Source organism: Ambystoma mexicanum, chromosome 8 (genome assembly GCF_040938575.1).
Source record: "Ambystoma mexicanum isolate Mex_15411 chromosome 8, UKY_AmexF1_1, whole genome shotgun sequence".
In the NCBI taxonomy this organism is placed as follows: Eukaryota; Metazoa; Chordata; class Amphibia; order Caudata; family Ambystomatidae; genus Ambystoma; species Ambystoma mexicanum.
The window spans coordinates 1137949535-1137965340 of NC_090929.1; the positions used below are offsets into that span (position 1 = coordinate 1137949535).

The 15806-nt window shown below is 46.5% G+C and overlaps 1 long non-coding RNA gene across 1 annotated transcript in view; it reads left to right on the top strand.

The window, feature by feature from the left end:
* LOC138473751 (uncharacterized) overlaps positions 1-13954 on the top strand; it is a 245246-nt gene extending 231292 nt beyond the window's left edge. Inside the window, exon 3 of the long non-coding RNA XR_011268892.1 lies at positions 13520-13954. This is a non-coding gene — a long non-coding RNA (uncharacterized lncRNA). The remainder of the gene's footprint in view (positions 1-13519) is intronic.
* The last annotated feature ends 1852 nt before the right edge of the window (positions 13955-15806 follow it).

The following is a 15806-nucleotide window of genomic DNA, read 5'->3' on the forward strand; positions in this document are numbered from 1 at the left end:
TGTTGTGGTTTACCCTGGGGCTTACCCTTTTGGTTTTGTTTGGGGCCCTCTTTGGAATTGGAATTATTAGAATTCTCTTTGGAGTCCTTTTTTGGCTATTTTCCCTCATCCTTTTTCTGAGTAGCCCCAGAATCCTCCTGAGTGGCCCTGTTGGCAACCCACAAGTCAGCAGCCTTAGCTAATGTCCTGGAATCTAATTCCTTTGAATCAGCCAAGTGCTGTCTGAGCTCAGGAGAGCAGGCATCATAAATTGACTCCAACATTACAAGATTCTTCATTCCCTCATAAGTGTTAACTCTGTAATCCTTAATCCATCCCTCTAAGTTTTTCAAACTTTCACTCACCCAGGTAGCCCAAGGGGTACCATCATGCTTTTTGAGGGTCCTAAACCTCTTAAGGTACTGGGAAGGGGTTGTCCCAAATCTAGCTATCAAAGCTAGTTTCACACATTGATAATCCTTCTCATCCACTTCCCCCAACTCCATTACCAGATCAGTTGCAACAGGGGGAAGCCCAGAGAACAATCAGGGAAGTAACTCATTCCCTGTGATGTCCTGGAGCCCATGATTATACTCAAACATTTTTAACCAATCCAACGCATCCAACTTAGGTTCATACATACCCACTAATTCCTTAGGCATCCGGGGTCTTTTGGGACTGGAACTCCTAGAGGAACCAGAGGAGAGAGAAACATTTTCCACAGACAACTTCTTCATTTCTAGTTCATGATTAAGCTCTATTTCTCTGAGTCTTAACTCAGCTTGCTTCTGCTCAGCTTGGGCATTCATTCTTCTGAACTCTAGCTCTTGGTTTCTTTCAGATTGAGCAATAAAACGTGTGTACTCTAATTCAAGCTTCATTTTTTCAAGTTCAAAATAAGCAGGGTTACATGTAGGACCTGGTATAGGCCCAGTAGGTAGAGTAGGTAAGGCAGACAAAGGCTCTGAGTGGCTAACTTCATTAGGTTCACTTTCCTCTTCTGACTCATTATCAAGACTTTGATTCAGATCAATACCATCACTGTTTTCTACATTTGCTGGGGGGGGGGTTAGATTCCTCTGTACCACCCAGAATTTGGTTTTCTAACAATCTTTCTATAAGTTCCAATTTCTTGCCCTTCTCAGAGAGATTCTTATGTCTACACAATACTTTTAAGCAATCAGCAGTTTTGGCAGACAATGATTCTAGGGTATAACTCTCCATAGCAGACAGTTAGAAAATCAGCTTTTTAGTGCTAAGCTCTGTGGTTAGTTGTCCTAAAGTGTTCAAAAAGCACTCCAAAGTGTATACTCAATACAAATCCCACCACTGTATACCAGTGTTAAGCAGAAACCTGTGCAGTTCCCTCTGGGACCACTGCAAAATATTTAAGACTACAGGTGTTTGGCAGTAAACCCACTTGGTAGCAGTCTGTACCACACAGATTCACTTGGTAGCTGTGGCTGAGCAGTCAGACGTCCCTCAAGAAGAGTTAGGCAGTATACAGAGTATTCACAATAGGTCAGAAGAACACACTCTTCCTCACCGTGGGGCGAGGGCAGGAGCCCCCCCAGCACCCCCAGCCTAGCAGAGGAACCACGCGTCGACCAGGAACAGGACAGGGCCTGCCTGACCCTGTCCCCACACGGCGCCTGACTCGCCCATGCCGGGCGCAGCGCGGGCTGAAACCGAGGCTAAGCCTCATTTGCATCAGCGGTAACCGCCGGCAGGCGGATTACGCCGGCGGCCAGCTCCAAGGCCACTCTAAGGCCTGTTGAGAGCCTGTGTACCCCCTCATTCCACTCTTCCTCACCGTGGGGCGAGGGCAGGAGCCCCCCCAGCACCCCCAGCCTAGCAGAGGAACCACACGTCGACGAGGAACAGGACAGGGCCTGCCTGACCCTGTCCCCACACGGCGCCTGACTCGCCCATGCCGGGCGCAGCGCGGGCTGAAACCGAGGCTAAGCCTCATTTGCATCAGCGGTAACCGCCGGCAGGCGGATTACGCCGGCGGCCAGCTCCAAGGCCACTCTAAGGCCTGTTGAGAGCCTGTGTACCCCCTCATTCCACTCTTCCTCACCGTGGGGCGAGGGCAGGAGCCCCCCCAGCACCCCCAGCCTAGCAGAGGAACCACGCGTCGACCAGGAACAGGACAGGGCCTGCCTGACCCTGTCCCCACACGGCGCCTGACTCGCCCATGCCGGGCGCAGCGCGGGCTGAAACCGAGGCTAAGCCTCATTTGCATCAGCGGTAACCGCCGGCAGGCGGATTACGCCGGCGGCCAGCTCCAAGGCCACTCTAAGGCCTGTTGAGAGCCTGTGTACCCCCTCATTCCACTCTTCCTCACCGTGGGGCGAGGGCAGGAGCCCCCCCAGCACCCCCAGCCTAGCAGAGGAACCACGCGTCGACCAGGAACAGGACAGGGCCTGCCTGACCCTGTCCCCACACGGCGCCTGACTCGCCCATGCCGGGCGCAGCGCGGGCTGAAACCGAGGCTAAGCCTCATTTGCATCAGCGGTAACCGCCGGCAGGCGGATTACGCCGGCGGCCAGCTCCAAGGCCACTCTAAGGCCTGTTGAGAGCCTGTGTACCCCCTCATTCCACTCTTCCTCACCGTGGGGCGAGGGCAGGAGCCCCCCCAGCACCCCCAGCCTAGCAGAGGAACCACGCGTCGACCAGGAACAGGACAGGGCCTGCCTGACCCTGTCCCCACACGGCGCCTGACTCGCCCATGCCGGGCGCAGCGCGGGCTGAAACCGAGGCTAAGCCTCATTTGCATCAGCGGTAACCGCCGGCAGGCGGATTACGCCGGCGGCCAGCTCCAAGGCCACTCTAAGGCCTGTTGAGAGCCTGTGTACCCCCTCATTCCACTCTTCCTCACCGTGGGGCGAGGGCAGGAGCCCCCCCAGCACCCCCAGCCTAGCAGAGGAACCACGCGTCGACCAGGAACAGGACAGGGCCTGCCTGACCCTGTCCCCACACGGCGCCTGACTCGCCCATGCCGGGCGCAGGGCGGGCTGAAACCGAGGCTAAGCCTCATTTGCATCAGCGGTAACCGCCGGCAGGCGGATTACGCCGGAGGCCAGCTCCAAGGCCACTCTAAGGCCTGTTGAGAGCCTGTTTGGAGCATCAGGAGCCAGGGGCCACGGACCTTTAATCTTTTGTGAGTAGTGGGAACACCTTCAGTCTATACTATTGTGCTTTCTGGTATGCCCTCTGCTACTCCGCACCCATAAACATTTGAACTCGGTTTCTTTAACTGTTTGCTACATATGCTCATGCTTCCAACGCCGCCGCCTCTATGCATTACTGTTGCCACCTCTTTAATAGTACAGGCATCCTCAGCCCTTAGTGCTCCATGCCTCATGACTGCTATTTGGCCGTGCCCTATGGTCGCTAACGTACCACCGCAACTGTGTTGTGCCCTATGGTCGCTTAGACCTCATTCGCATTGTGTTGTGCCCTATGGTCGCCTAGACCCCACCTGCATTGTGTTGCGCCCTATGCTCGCCTAGACCCCACTCGCATTGTGTTGTGCCCTATGGTCGCCCAGACCCCACTCGCATTGTGTTGTGCCCTATGGTCGCTTAGACCTCATTCGCATTGTGTTGTGCCCTATGGTCGCCCAGACCCCACTTGCATTGTGTTGTGCCCTATGGTCGCCCAGACCCCACTTGCATTGTGTTGTGCCCTATGGTCGCCTAGACCCCACTTGCATTGTGTTGTGCCCTATGGTCGCCTAGACCCCACTTGCATTGTGTTGTGCCCTATGGTCGCCCAGACCCCACTTGCATTGTGTTGTGCCCTATGGTCGCCTAGACCTCATTCGCATTGTGTTGTGCCCTACCTATAACGCCCATGCCCCCTTCACGCCACTCCCCTGTATATTACCTTAGCCCCAGTATGCTACTCTGCCTGACTGCGATCATGTTCCCTTTCTGTGTCATGCAAAGTAACATACCCTGCACTGGCAACAGTTACCTAGCCTATAATAATGGTTTAGTCAGACCCGCCTGCCCAAGACACCACCCGATCACCTGCCCTACACCATTCCTGCCCACCACACTAGCCTTCCCCCCGGATACCAAGTCCGCCCTTCCCACCCATAGACATGCACACGTTCCGCATGTCGCAGCTAACACACACCTAGCTGTCTATAAGCAGAACCCCATCAACACGAGAGCATCTTGCCCTACCATTGACTACAACACCTCTACATTAGCTAACCTAACCAACTCCCGTAACACTACCCTCATCCCCTCCGATCGGAATTCTAGACTTGGCGCCAGAACCCACCACAGACCTAGCAAAGGCCCTACCAAATCACTCAATAAGATCAACCCTCGCACTGTAACACCCATCAACACTATCCATCCCAGTCTTAAAGGAGCTCTCCTAAATGTCAGATCATTAGTCGCCCATGCCTCAGAAGTCGCTGACATTATTCTAACAAACAACCTGGACTTCCTTGCGGTAACCGAAACATGGCTGCACGATGCTGCAGGTCCTTCTCTTACCCTAGCCATACCTGATAACTACACCATCCTTAGAGCAGATAGACCGAACGCTCGAGGTGGCGGCGTAGCTATCATCTTTAAGTCCACGCTTGACATCAGACTATCCTCTGCTCCCCCACTCAAATCCTGTGAACACATTACAGTCAAATTTCAAACCTCCCCTAAAAGTACTATTACGCTGCACTTAATTTACCGACCCCCGGGCCCTCCTGGCTCATTTGAGGAAGACATCACTTCACTAGTTGCTGAAAGTTCCAAACCTTCAGCACAATTGATTATACTCGGAGACTTTAACCTTGGGTTTAACGACCCCCTAGACACCTCAGCCACTGCCCTGGCCTTGGCATTAGAGGAGCATGGCCTCCAACAACTTTGCTCCAAACCCACCCACTCGAAAGGCAGAATCCTTGACTGGATAACTACCCTTAACTGCAACATTACTACGAAAGATCCCACACAACTTATCTGGACTGACCACCACCTCCTCCCGTTTGACATTCTTACCAGCAACTCAGCACATAAAAGGCCTATCATGGCACCTGCCTGCCCTACTAGGAAAAAGAGCAATATCACAGCGGAAGCCCTAATACCTCTGGTGATCCCTACTTTAAACGCACTACCCGCCACAACGGACTTGAACCAACTGGTCAACGCCTACAATGAGTCCATGGCCAAAGCCATTGACATCATTGCCCCACGGAAACTGCGCAAAGGAATACCCAAAGCGCACCTGAACACATGGTTCACCCCGGAGCTCAAAACCCTGCGTCAACAAAAAAACAAACTTGAAGCACTCTGGAAATTAGTGCCTTCTATAAATAACAGAACCAATCTCACCAACATCTCCACCCTCTACAAAAATGAGATTATACGGGCCAAGAAAGAATCTCTCAATACTAGGATCTCCCAGGCAAGCTCCAGTACTAAGGAGCTCTTTAACATACTAAAGGAATTAGAAAACCCCATTACCCCCACTGACGCTTGCACTAAGGATAAACCCTGGTGCACAGGGATCCAGAATGCCCTTGCTAACAAAATCTCAGGGCTCCAAACTAAAATCAACAAACGACAACAACTCACTCTCGATCCCACCTCCTTCCCCACGCCCCCTCCACCTACTGCCACTAATTCAGGCTTCACCTTCAAAAAGGTATCCATATTGGAGGTTCAGAAAATTATAGCATCCCTTAAACCATCGAATTGCAAGGGGGACAGCTGCCCCGCACAGATCATAAAAGATGCAGCTAGGGATCTCTCCCCATTTATCACCAAATTAATAAACCTGTCCTTCGCCAACAACATGGTCCCCAGCAATCTGAAACAGTCCTGGGTCCTACCGCTACTAAAAAAAAACTACTCTCAACCCTGACATCCCCACGAACTACAGACCCATTACCACCGTCCCATTCCTACTAAAAATCTTGGATAGAGTGGCCTATTTACAAATCCAGGACTACCTTGAGGCCAATCACCTACTAGGAACTCGCCAATCTGGCTTTCGACCACAACACGGGACAGAAACGGCCCTTGTTGATCTCAAATGCCAGATAGACGAACTCAAAGACAAAAACAAGGCTGCCATCCTTCTACTCCTTGACCTCTCCGCTGCCTTCGACCTGGTCGACCATAAAATCCTGTGCAACCATTTATCTCTGGCAGCACACTTCTCCCACTCTGCAGTCACATGGATCCAATCCTTCCTGGACAACAGAACCATGCGGGTCTTCTCCCCCCTAGCAGCGGCTGACCCCATCCCCATCACCTGCGGTGTCCCACAAGGATCCTGTGTCTCACCTACCCTTTACAATATTTTCACCAAGCCCTTATTCGACAAGCTGGACAATCTGGGTGTCACCTATACTAACTACGCAGATGACACCCAGATACTCCTCACCTTATCAGGCAACTACAACAAGGACGCCAAATGGATCAACGAAGTCTTTTCCATCATTCAGGCATGGATGGCCACACATGGCCTATGCCTGAATGATGACAAGACTGAATTGCTTCTTGTCGGCTCACCGAACACTATCAGTAAACTCTGTCCCGGCTACACTAGCTTCACTATTGACGGTAACACCATACCCATTGCCAAGAGCGTAAAAACCCTCGGTTTCTACCTAGACACGAACATCAACCTAGCTAAACAAATCAACATGACCGCCTCAGCCACTGCCTACACCGGTAAACTTATCAGGGCCTGCAGACCACTGATCTCCCCTAGCAACTGTCTCATCCTAGCCAGAGCACTCATTCAATCTAAACTGGATTACTGTAATAGCCTCTATGTAGGTGCCAACAAAACAGTAATCAATAAATTGCAAGTTTTACAAAATAACGCACTCCGTGCCGCCCTCAATATTCCTAGAAGGGAACACATCTCCGCTACCAGAACTGCCTGCAAATGGTTGTCCATCCAACAGAAAATTGATTTGAAAACCATATGCCTTACTTACAAAGCCCTCAATCATCTTGCCCCACCCTACCTCTCGAACAAATTTACACTTAGACAGAACACCAGAACCACCAGATCGTCCAACTCATTACAACTAACAGTTCCCAAATACTCCCTCAAAAGAGCTGGAGGATCCAGCTTCCCAACCCTGGCATCACAACTCTGGAACTCCATCCCACTGGATATTAAATCCACACCTACCTTCCAACCCTTCAGAACCAAGGTCATTTCCTGGTTAACCAACAAATAACTGTCCTACCACACATGTATGCACTCCGAATGTCTAATTTTATGTATATTGTTTGAATACTATTATCTATGCCCTATCAATACTGTACTATTGTCTTTTACCTGTAACCTGATGTTCAAAGCGCATATATACCCCCGGGTCAAGAGCGCTATATAAATAAATAAACAAACAAACAAACAAACAGTAGAACAAGTAAACACTGACCAGAGCTTGGTGTAAAAGAGATATAATTATTTATTTAAAACCACATCTAGTAAAACACACAGGCACTAATGTTAAGCAGTTCAAAAACACAGTCACTAAAAGATATACACTCCCTTAAAAGAATATTAGACAATTCTTTAGTAAAGCCCCACTTATTTTCAGGCAGCGGTGAGCGCTTAACGCAGATGGCACTCTAATAATTGGTTTTTAAAAGTGAGAGAAAAGCAGAGTATAAATTGAAACAGATCCCAACACTTTTACACGAACACAACAAGAGAGGAAGGCAAAGTAAAACCGTGAAGTTAGAGTTCAGTAGGCCGGATCCACTTTAAGAGGATCAGAACGAAATGTGTCCAAGGTCACACGGTTGCAGTGCACAAAAGTCTTGTAAAGGTTAAAAAAAGAGTTGGACCAAAGAAAGGGACAAGTTAGATGGTCAAGGTGGCCAGCCCTGTCCAGAATGTTAAGGGATTATTATTACCTTGTAGCAATCTTTAGAAAGGGAGGCCTGGCGGACACAGTACCTTAAAGTGATGAGAATACTCCAGCGGGGGCAGTTGTTCCTGGCAGCGGATGCAAGTTGGTGCTTTGTCTGGGAGAAGAGAGGATCTCGTCAGGGAGGAAGAAAGGAGTCTGTTGCACTGCCAGGGAAGAAACCAGCCGCGGAGTTCTCAGGTAAAAGGAGCGGTTCTTTGATTCGAGGTCCGTGGTAAGTGGATATCCGGTTGCCGGGGTGCTTGGCATGGACAATTCGACCACAAGACGTCCTGGGATGCGAGGAAAAGAAGGTAAACTGGTTGTGCCCACCAGTCAGGGGAAGAAGCCTCTCTAGCCGGGAGATCTTCTCTGTCGTCGGGAAGTGGTGAGTCGGTTCCGCAGGGCTCCACCGGTTGTGTCATTGTGGTAGGTCGGCTCAACTTCTCCCTCGTCGGATTCTCAGGTCCTGTGGCGACTTCTGAAGTTCCAGTCCCCAAAGCCCTGCTTTTATGCAGCACACCCCCATTCACTCAGCCTAGCTGTCAATCAAACATGCTAAGTGGTGAGTGGCTGGCTCACCACTTGGGCCAATCACACAAGAGTGCGACTTGAGTTACTAAGGTAACTCAGTCCAGGGTGCCTAAACCCCCTCCTACACCCCCTGTGGTACCCAGACAGAGTGGCACCACTTTTGGAGGCTTCTGTGGAGAAGCCCGCCAAAAAGTGGAACAAAGGGCTCGACTTGGGTTGGAGTCACAGAAGAGAACACAAACGCCATTTTAGAATTGAGTCCTGGCAAAAAATACCAACCGGCAAATTAATATTAAATAAATAAACCGGCGGTATGTTCGAGGCTATGAGAATTAAATAATTAAAGTTGGTAGCCTCGAACAATGGGAAAATCCCACAGGGATATATTCGCGGTCGAATATAAAAAGTAGTATCCACTGCCACCAGCCAAAACTCGATCAGGGGGGACGGAGACGTGCCCCCTCGACTAACAGACCCCGTGGCAATTGAATTGCCCCGACCAGTACGTCCACAATATGATGGTTTGTACTGGTTTCTGTTCATAATTTGGGACTAGTAAAGCCAATGGTGACTTTACATGCCCTGGGAGACAGTAGTCAGTCCCAGGGTATGGAGTCTATGGTGGGGTGTCACTATGACACCCCTGTGTTACTGCATGGAGGGTGCTTTGTAACACACATAGGAAAAACACATGAGACCCTATGGAGTAAAGGACCCCATAGCCCATAAAACACATTAACAGTCAAAGGAACACTATAAATCATGTCCAAGAGTGGGAAAAAAAGAGTCTCACTCTTGGCAGGAGAAAAATACAAAATCCAGAAATACAGTAAAGCTCCTGGGGGACTCACTAGATTAGGAAATTCAGCCCAAAGAGAGAATTCTCCCTAACAATGACATTACAGGAAGTGATGTTATTTGTCCCCACCCCAAACTGATATCACAGGAAGCGATGGAACATGACCTTTCACCCAAGTGGCATCACATAGAATTGTTTTTAAGTACATTACAAAAAATATGGTTAGGATTTCACTGTAGGTGATATACATTTCATACAAGAATGGATCACCAAATGTATAGTTACTATCAGTGCGTATAGGCCCGCATTCCCAAATTACTGTGAATGCAAGCAGGCGTTCCAGGCCAAACGATAATGATGTGCTTGAGCGCTTCATAAAGAAAGAAATATACATACAATATCACCCAACATGTGTTGGTACTCATTTATCAACCTCAGCAGCATGTAAGGCTGAGTTGACCTTGCTGAGATTCGAACCTGCAACCTCCATATCACACACACATTTCAGCAGCCATCACTCAACCCACTGAGCTATCTTACCAGCTATAGCTATCAGGAAACCAACCACTCCAGAAACAAAGTGCCACATGCTTCTGGCCACAGCCCATGAGCCTCATTTTATTTTAAAAAAAATGTAATTTTAGGGGTAGCAAGGGAGACCTCAGGGGTTGCGACCCCTGGCAACCCCTAAATGTTTTAGTTCACCAAAGACTCTGCTAATTAAATTTGTTCTGGAACAAGTTGCACTGGCCTGGCTAGACCACCACTATAACAGGCAGATTGTGTTGCTCTTGTGTGTTGATTGGGCACAACTTGCACTTTTCTGTTGTAACGTATGCCTAAATTCACTTACGACTTTTATGAGGCGACATTTAAAACACATTATAATTTTGGAAAATCAGGATTCTTTGTGAATCTGCTCTAAGATTACATATTCTGCACCAAGAGGTTTTTTCACTCGTGCATGCATGTAAAAATATATTGTCAAATATACTGGTTTAATATGTCAGCATGCCCAATGTCATTCAGGAGATCATTTTACAACATTAGTTTACTTTTGCTTTCTAAGACTTTTGATTTTGCTTTTCCTTTTATAAATTGAGCACTAAATGTCCCAAAATACAAAGAGAAAAATAGGTTTTGAGGGGCATCTCTGGAATGACATAAGTCACATTCCCATATTAGTATACAATACTTTCAGGAAGGATGACTATGTATCCAAAATAACTCTTTTAGGTTATACAGTTCTGTGTCATTTCTACAGTAATAATTTCAACCTGTGAACGTGTCTACAGATGTTTTTTCCATAGACATACTTACGATGTCCTATTTGGATTCATTTTGTTATTTTTGTTGTTGTGTGCCCTTTCTTCGCACTTTTCCATGACTTTTTTTTTATTTTAATCATGCAAAACATGGCATGGGGCATCTAAAGAACCCACTTTTATCATTTTTTTTACACCTCACTCATCTGACCCTGTCTGCTAAATGCTCATTTTTGGTTTACTTCAATTTCTGTTGCCTTGCTGGACCATGATACAATGTAGTTCTTATTTTATTTTACGTTGCTGGTCTTTGGTTGCTCTTGGTACATTTTAAATAATAATATTATACTGTAGTTTGCGATTAAGTTTTATTACAAGAATCTCAAGTCACACAACGGGAAGCTGAACATGCATAAATGTAATGAGTGGGTGAGGTCTGGATCTTGACAGCAGTGGATAATAGAACAGGGTGATAACTTTTATTGCAACAAATCCACAGGAGTGGCCAGATGTTAGCATGTGATTCAGATTTTGGCAAAGGAAAGGGAATTAAACATATTAGTCATTGCCAACGAGGCTTTCTTTAATGGAACATCTGAGTCTGATCAGGAGATGATCAATCTTCTGGTTGGCTTCTAAGAAAGGATTGTAATCTTCTCCGCCTCCACACTCCACTTGATTAGGAGTGGTTGGGGATTCAACCCGTTCATGAGTTCAATAATCAAATGATCCTTCACTGCTAATTGTTACTGAGTTGTCTCGAACACCTTCCTGTGCATTAGTCAAATATCTTGCGTTTCCAGAACCCTATAGAGTAAGCCACATCTCCTGGCTTTCCAATGCTTTCTAGCCCAGTGTTTGCCCCAGTCTCCATAATGACATATCGAAAGAATCCATTCTGAATGCTCCTGTGACTTAACTACTCCAAGGAGTGTTTCCCCTCTGCCCCTTGTTAGGTAATGCTGAAACCTGAAGTCGAGATATCTTCAGAGCTGCCCCTGATTCTTTTTGAGGTGAAACATATGTTTGCATTCCCCTAGAAAGGAGAGCACATGTTTTGCTTTGAAGCATAGTTATGATTTCCCCCCTCAAAAGAATATGGGCCTCATTCCGAGATTGGAGGTAGCCATGGTGCTATTAGCGCCATGGCTGCCTCCAATACCGGGTCCCGGTCCGGGACCGGTCTGGCTGAATGGGGACTTACCGGGTCATTCCACAAATAGTGGGCACGTAATTAACGCCCTGGTCCCTTAGCGGGACCAGCTAAAGACGTGTGGGACCTTACCGCCCAACTCGGAATGAGGGCCTATATGTTGGTTTAATGGAGAAAGAGCTGTATGAATACCACTTGCTGCACTTAGTAAATACCACTGCCAGGGATATATGGTCTTTACAGACAGGGGAAATAACTGGCAATGGTGAATCCCACTAGATTACTGCAAGTATTTGAATTATCAATACTTTCAACACTCACATTCATTGCATGCATTACTGCTCCAGTTCCCATTGCAGTAATAGTTATGACCCGGGATTAAGATCAACTGTGAGCTGGTCTTGAAAGCGTCAAAAATCAGATTCAGATTCTTGACCTTATGTGTAGGTTAATACGATTTACCAGATGCCCCGAAGAAATGTTTTCTGATGCAGGGTAACTGATCATGGAAGGAAATCATATCATCCTGGGTCTGCAGGCATGCTTGTGCTTTTCGAGGCTGAAAAGCAGGTGCACAGAGTCGTTTATACTGACTTCAGACATTGCTTGTGGCAGACTGAAAGCGTGATATCAAAGTTCCCTGGTATCAAAATGGGTCTATGCAGCAGTTATGTCACCTTCACACATAATTTGCAAACATATTATGAATTAGTTTTAAATCGCAATTCCATGTATTTAAGGAACATCTTAAATACGTGGAATTGTGATTTAAAATAAACCAAGAGCATGTACACAACCGGGAGATGAATTCTTCATCTCGTTTTTAAAATTGTGTGTGCAGAAGACATAACTGCTCCAGAAACCCATTTTGATACCAGGGTACTTTTATATCACACTCTCAGTCTGCCAAATTCAGTGACTGCAGCCAGTGCAGAACGATTCTGTGCACATGCTTTTCAGTTCGATGGATAGTCCTAGAGAGAACATTAGATCTCTCACATGTCCAATACACATCAATTGCAAAAAGGGGTCTGCTGTCAATCGGGTGCTCAGTTGATCATGATGTTATTCTGAATGATCCATTCTTATCAGTAAAATAAAGGGTAGCCATCTTTGACCATGGAAAAGAAGCATACTTGAAGCCATACAAACAATGTCACCTGCTGCATTAGGTTCTGTTTATGCACCTAGAGAGAGAAGCAGGACCTTCCCAGGGCACTGTTCTGTTCCCCCACTATTACGTTTCTCCATTGATATTTTCTTTCTCAATATTCTGTTCTGCGGTGAAGAGCCAGCTGTTCCCCTTGCATTCGCTCATCTTCTAGTCCTCTTACATCCTGCTGCTCCTTTTATCAGCCTGTGGTCCTTTTCCTTCCCCCTGTTTGTTCTTACTCCCCTGTTCTCCTTTTCACTAGGCTCCCCACTTCCTTACCACTGTTGCCCAGGAGTGATGAAAGTGCTTGCAAGCTGAAAGTCCATTTTCAGCCCCGCCAATAATGAACAAGTTAGCATCCTCATATTCCCAGATGCACACATCCCCTATCATTGCTCTTCTTCCTCTCTCCTCAGGTTCCTTACACCAGAAGTGTTCCTCTTCCTAAACTCGGGTGTACCTTCCACCCCCAGTACTCAATCAGTCTCTCACAACTTCCAACAGGTGTTCATACAGCTACCAAGAGGTTATCACTTTGCTCCCATAGGCTTCTAGTCTTTCCTCACATTAATTCCCTTTGCTTTCTGTGTGTCCCTCCACAAGGGAGCATACAAGCACCTTAATACTTCTTGATTTAGGTGCTACATCAATGCATGTAAGTTCATATGATGGTGAATCTACTAGGTGTTGTGAGTTGTCCGTGTTAAGATGCTGTACCTTCATCTTTCTGAAACAGATCACAGCACATGAAGAGATTGTGTGCCTCCTGCCGACTACCCCACGAGGAGTCCTGTCTGCACCTGATCTGTGTTATGGTGGACCGGAACTGTCTCCTTTCGTGTTAAACTGCTATACAATATAGGTGCTCATCATACCAGTATGCACAAAGTCAGCTTTGTTTTTGAGTAAGTAGTGATTTTGTTTGTGTTCGGTATGAACATTAAAATTAGGATATGACGAATATCAGCTAATGTGTGTTTTTAGCATTTGACTCCATTATAGAGAGTGCTTTCAAACGGAAAATGCACTTTTTAAATTGCCTCATCATTTCAATGCAATTTCATTCGAATGGAACACAAAAATCCCAAATCAATGGGTAAGCAAATGGAGCAAATGAGGCAAACAATAATGCACAGTTTGTGAATTTGAAAGTTAGAAAGAGAAACATGTTCTGTTTTAGAATATTGAATGTTAAGTGAGAACATCAAGGATAATATTCATAAATAAAAACTAGCTCTCAGCTTATTCATGTTTTTGTAAAACCCACAATTCTTTATTTGTAAACGCCATTATATTTATTTATTTATTTATTTATGTTTACTTTATTTCGGCAGAAGACATAAAAGTACACTTAAAAGGTTATAGCAGTAAAAAAAACTTTAAAAAACAGTAATTAACACCATACGCTAACAACTGGGATTACAATCATATAGTCATTGACACCACTAAACAGCAGTGCACCACTCCACATGTGCTTAGCATATCACTCATACCATATCGCCTTTCTAGACCTTTCAGTAGCATCAGGTTCATTACGGTCTATTTCATATGTTTTGCCCTGTTTCCCGTTTTACATACATGACTATGCACATCGTTTAAGATATTAACTTTATATTCAGTAGTGCATATTTAAAAACATCATCGGTATCCATAAAAACAATAACGGATTTCTTTATTGGACCATTAACTGTGTATCCGGATAGTTTAGAATCCCACATTCTTCAAGAGGGCATGCTAGGAGGGACACTTGCATGGTTTACTATATATATTACAATGAATATATATGCGCTGGGCATTTAAGGGGTTACATTATTATCCTGAGTTGGGACTCCCTTGTAAACAGGCTTCCGTATATTTAATAGCAACATTAGAGATGGCTGCAAGGTTAAGAATTTATTTTGATGTCTGGCATCATTTTGGGCAACCCTCCAAACCATCGTTCTGTGCCTGTCAACACATTACAGAAAGGGGAAAGGACATATGCACATCAGACCTGATTCCCAAAAGGGGCATTCCAGCTCAACGTGATTGGTCACATCCCTGAACAAGAACACAAGCAACCCCAGACATGCTTCTGCCTTATTAGGCATCATCAGTGAGATGTAGCTTGGGTCTAGTTTCTAGGCCCATCAGGCACTGGCCCCGCGTCTGGCTTAGCCATCCCACTTGGGGTGACTACAGCCAAACAAAAGAAGTGATGGCAGGAAGGTTTAGATTCAATCTTTACCTCTAGCATTACTCTGGGCAACCCTCCAGACCATTGTTCCTCATCTGCCAAGCCATTACAGAGAGGGAAAGAGCATAGGCAAATCAGGCTTGGTCCCATCCCAAAAGAGACTGTCCAGCCCTAATTGCCTGGCCCCATCCCTTCTGCAAGAGACCATGAGCAACCCCAGACATGTTTTATCCTCATTAGGCATCATCAGTGAGGTGTAGCTTGCGTCTGCTCTCTATGCCCGTCATGCACTGGTCCCATGTCTGGCTTACCCATCCCACTTGGTAGTTACAGCCAACCAAAAGAAGTGATGGCTGGAAGGTTTAGAATTAGTCCTAGCCTTTGGCATTGCTCTGGGCAACCCTTCAGACCACCTTTCTTCACCTGCCAAGCCATTATAGAGTGGGCAATGGCAATATACAAATCAGGATTGCTCTCACCCCAAAAGGGGTTGTCTACTCCAAACTGCTTGGTCATATCCCTTCTGCACGAGAACAAAAGCAACCGCAGAACATTTTCAGCCTCATTGGAAATCATTAGTGTGGTGTAGCTTGGGTATCTAGATCCAGCAGCCGGGACCCATGTCTGGGCAGATTAATTCTAAAACTTCCAGCCATCACCTCTTTTGTTTTGCTTTGCCACTTGACGAGGGATGGGTATTTAATTATTGATATACAGGAGGAACAATGCTCTTTTGATCACAAAAGAACGTACACTAGATACAAAAAGAATTTGACAGGAACCAGTGAGCTTCCTATAATAGGGTGAGTTTGAGAAACATTCTGACCAGGTTGTGGAGGGGAGTAAA